The sequence below is a fragment of the Hippocampus comes genome, unplaced genomic scaffold, assembly GCF_001891065.2.
Source record: "Hippocampus comes isolate QL1 unplaced genomic scaffold, H_comes_QL1_v1.1 scaffold2, whole genome shotgun sequence".
NCBI lineage: Eukaryota > Metazoa > Chordata > Actinopteri > Syngnathiformes > Syngnathidae > Hippocampus > Hippocampus comes.
The window spans coordinates 1,065,803-1,070,395 of NW_017805139.1; the positions used below are offsets into that span (position 1 = coordinate 1,065,803).

A 4,593-nucleotide genomic window follows, 5' to 3' on the forward strand; every position below is an offset into this window, starting at 1 on the left:
AGGCTGAGGTTAAATTAATATAACAGGGAAGACAAAGGTGTCGTCTAAAACGGAACCCATTAACTTCAAAACTCAACTTATACCATTGCAGTATTTTTTAATATTTGTGTGGAAAGAAACTTTTTGGAGACAAATTGTGTTTTAATATTTAAAATGTCATTTCAAAGCTGAGCCCTGCTGAGTTTGGGGAACACTTGAGGTGAGTCTGTTACTGTATACTGATTTTGTTTGTTTTTGTGCGAACAGAAAGCCAATTTAACTCTTCAAAACTGTGAAGCCTTTCCGGTCTTAAAAAATAAAACAGTGAAATCATTTCATTTGCTTGTTTATTATCTTTTGTCATATTCAGGCGATCGATAGAACTGTGCTATGGTATTCTTGTATAAACCATTGAAAGAATCCCACATGATGGGAAGTAAACACAGCAAATATACTTCTTTAGTTAGGAGATTGTGCTTGTACTTTATTCGAGTACTCACTTTATTTTGTTGTTGACTTTCTACTATTGTCCCATACAGTTTAAAACTGATATCTGCAGGTCATGTTCTACTCGTTATTTTGTCAAAATAGACTTGATGATGACTCAAGGTAAAATGTACATAAATTTAGAGCAAAAAATATCTGGCTAAACTGAAAAATAAAACTCATATACATTTGTTGTATTTTTTTGTTGTCACCGGCTAGTTTAACAATTTTTTTTGTGGTTCATAAGAAGGCAAACTAAGAAAAAAAAATTGAATGAAAAACAAAGTATAAACCGAAAAGAGCCAGGAAAACCAAATAGGAACATAAAGTGCTTGCAAACAGCAAGGTAAATTTGACACCCAAAAATACAGAATGAAATGGCAAAGGCCCAAACACACAAAACATAAATCAGACAAGCATAGTTGGAAAACCAAAATACTTGGAAAACAAGGACCCATCGGAAAAGTAGCGACTATGAGTGTGAGGTCTCAAAAATATCCCTTGAGCATAACAGCAAGCAAGGTCAATAATCCAACAGCGATGTGGAAACTTGACAGTCCTTAAATATTCTGCAAGGTTTGATGAGGAACAAGAAACAGGTGACCTGCTGAAAAGACACACCCTCCACTCCAGCTGGTGCTGAAAACAAAAACAAAGACAGAGCAGAACATGACAGTCAGTTTATGGTTTGTGGTTTATTAAGTTTGTTTCGATAATGTGTCAAGTGATGTTTCTTTAGCACTTTGCAATCAAAGAGGGTTGTTGTTTTTGTAAGAAGTTGCTCAAATGCGTGTTGTTTAAAACTGACAGAAAAAAATTTACTTGTTTTTTTTTTTTTTTTTTTAACAACTTAATTCAAACATACATAAAAATCGCTGATGGTGTAGTGGCACACTCGCTGGACAGTGTGGGATCGGTTCCCACTCACTGACAGTGTACACATGGGTGTGAATGGTCATTTTTTTCTCGACATGTGCCCTGCAATTGACTGGACCAGTTTGGGGTGTAGTCAGCCTTCCACGCGAAGTCAGCTGGCATAGGCTCCAGCAACCCCTCATGACCTTGTTCCGGAAAAGCAGTGTTGAAAGTGGATGGAAAATTCATAAAAATAAGTGCTATATCATACAGAAAATAGCAAAATGAAGACCATCAAAAAAGAGGAAAAAAGTGAGCAAAACGGAATTACAAATAACACTACATTATAGGTGATCTCTTCCCTGTTTGAAAATGGAGTCGGAGGAAATACACATTTATTTAGTCCTACCCTCCATATATTTATTTCATTATTAGTAAATCACATATTCATTTTTCTCTACAAATAAAATATAATATAATCTACACAATATTCCAGTCTCTAATACATCTCATATCACAACCACATTAAACAACCATTACATATGTATTTATATTTATATGTCACTAACCCCTCAGTATAGGTTTCTACATTTAATTTCACTAAAACACATTAACCACTTATCTTCCTCATAACTGTGAAATATTCATATTCAAATAGTATTGTGCTTAGTAATATCACACAACCTTATCTGACTTTAACAAGAAAAACCTCTCGTACAATGTACAGTCATACTTCAGCTAATTCTATTCCCTCTGCTCAACCCAGCCCCAGTTCCTTTCTATACCTCTCCAATATATACTTTCGAATTGATTGATGCTTTGACCTTGTTGAATTTCTCTATTTAGCCTGTTTCACATTTTTACCCACAGTCAGAAGCACAAAAGCTTTTCGTAGTTGTTCTTGTAATGTAATTTTGTAAGTGTTTCCCCAGACTTCTTAACAGTAATTCGAATACGGTAACAGTAGCGAACAGGAGAGAAAGTGGAGTGATGTCTGGTTGAGTGCATGGACAGAAATGTTTCGTGTAAATTTGGATTTTGTGTGTGTGTGTGTGTGTGTGTGTTTTCCAGCACATTTTGTTGTCTACCATGACTCGAAGGAATTAGATTTCATGTACTCTCTCTAAATGTGTGCCTACTTTCGATTTATTGATTTATTTTGCCGTGTGCAATTGTATTTGCCATCTGATGTTGGGGCGTGCAAATGAGCCCTCGCGCGGCCATTCAGACAGCCGCAGTGGACTCGTATGCTGCTATACTGGTTCCGGGGCGCCGCTTCTGTCAGGCTCGGTGCGTTTTCTGTCGCTGAGACAAGCGGCGGGGGATGATCGGCCTGTCAACACCAGCTCCCACTGCTCTCGAAAGGAGTTGAATTGTTCGACACTATCAACATTATCCAGGTAGGACCGACTTTTAATGAGACGCATAGACGGTAGAGAGTTTAACCGTCGCCAAGCGTCGAGAAGCGCTCCGCAGATTCGGGCATCACATCAGCGTTTCTCGTCCAGGGCATCCTGGGGGGGAACGGTGGATGCTGATCTGCTAAGCCAGTGAATAAGTGTTCTGCATCCGCGCTAACAAAGGGGCAGCTGGCCTCGCTGCTATCAAAGCACCCGTTGAACTCAGTAAAAAATATGCTTTTTGATGCTCACATCAAGCTCGAGACTTCACGTTGGTACAATCGTGAGCGTGTCCCTGTCGGGTAAACGTACGCGTTATTTTAGGACGGCACTATGTCCATCGCATTAATTTTCATATTGATAACCCTTTGACTGTAACGTCTTAATCAAACGACTGGTGCGTGAGTTCCTTTTCATAACGAGCTCATTCACATCTTCCCATTTGGCTGCCTTTCATCTCTCACACTCCCACACACTTCTCTCACAACTGATGAATGGATAGATAGATAGATAGATAGATAGATAGATAGATAGATAGATAGATAGATAGATAGATAGATAGATAGATAGATAGATAGATAGATAGATAGATAGATAGATAGATAGATAGATAGATAGATAGATAGATAGATAGATAGACAGAAACATGTAATGACGTGTGTTTGTCTTTGCATGTCTTATTAACAACCAAAAACCGATGATGACCATTGGCTGTTGGTGTCGCTCAGCGTGTCAGCGTCCATGGGAACATGGGGATGGGAGGCACTTTCTGGCTTGATCTTCATTGTTCTTCGGGTGGGAGGCAGAGCAGACACAGAGTCTGTCTTGCATCATGAGATGTGACGTCCACAGTGTTTGGCCTCATCTTCATTTTCAGAGCCTGTTTCCACCCCCAATCTGTGTGATATCAGTGAGTCAGAGGCAACATGAGGTACAGACATCGTGGTTTCCAATAATTCCATTTCCAAAGCTTCCAGGTAAATATTTGGTTGAATTCATACAGAGATATTAGCAAAAGTATGAGGCCACTATCTGCTGTCTTTTTTTTTAAATTACAGTGAAAAGCAGTTATTACAGTAAATAGGACATACATTTAGCAATATTTTGCAAAACGATATGCATGTAACCTTGTGGAAGACTAGCACCTGGGCCAACGAAGAACCCATTAAAATGTGGTGAAGAAGTTGTGGAATCTGTGGAAACAGGATTTTTTTTTTTTTTGCTTCAGTCACTACAAATATACAGTAAATATTCTCTAGTGCAGACTCGTGTTTGCGCTGTCCAATTTGTCCTGATAACAGAAATTCCTCATTTGGGAAATGAGCATGGTACATGTCCTTTATGAACCTGCAAGTATGTTGACAAAAATGCACGTGTAACAACACAATCAATAAAATACAAAAATATACTGTCCAAAAACTTTATATAACAAAAACTGCAATACAGGTGTATCCAAAAAAAATCACAACAGTAAAATACTTACAGTATTTTAATGTTTATTTTTTTTCTGTCTTGGGAAAAAAATGTGTCTATTTTGGATTGTTTGGTTGGATGCATTCTTTGGTTTATGACAATGTTTGCCTGCGTGTCATACAGTTTTGTTGCAAGTTGCAAGTAACTGTCCCGTTGATCACCGATGTCTGGTAATTCTTGTGCATACTGATGGATTTGTTGCCATTTGCATTGCTTCCTCGCTGGATGGTGGCTTGTCATCAGGAGTTGAATCGATGCCTTGTTTTTTAAAGCTTCGTGGATTTGCGTCTTTCCGACTCCAAGTGTCTGCTGGATGCTTTTCACTTTGTGTCCAGCCTTGCTCAAACGGATGCATTTCACTCGCTCCGCTCCAGTCATTACAGTTCTTCTACGTTTCGAT

At 38.5% G+C, this 4,593-nt stretch overlaps 1 protein-coding gene across 3 annotated transcripts in view; it reads left to right on the plus strand.

Moving 5' to 3' along the window:
- The first annotated feature begins 2,393 nt into the window (after positions 1-2,393).
- The window catches only part of apba2b (amyloid beta (A4) precursor protein-binding, family A, member 2b), a 44,017-nt gene continuing 41,817 nt past the window's right edge, over positions 2,394-4,593 (plus strand). Inside the window, exon 1 of one of the 3 annotated variants that reach the window (XM_019867563.1) lies at positions 2,394-2,720. The gene's annotated coding sequence lies outside the window, so the exon portion shown is untranslated. Of the gene's footprint in view, positions 2,721-2,951; positions 3,118-4,593 lie in introns of those variants that run through there. The other 2 variants (XM_019867560.1, XM_019867561.1) reach the window with 2 other exon arrangements.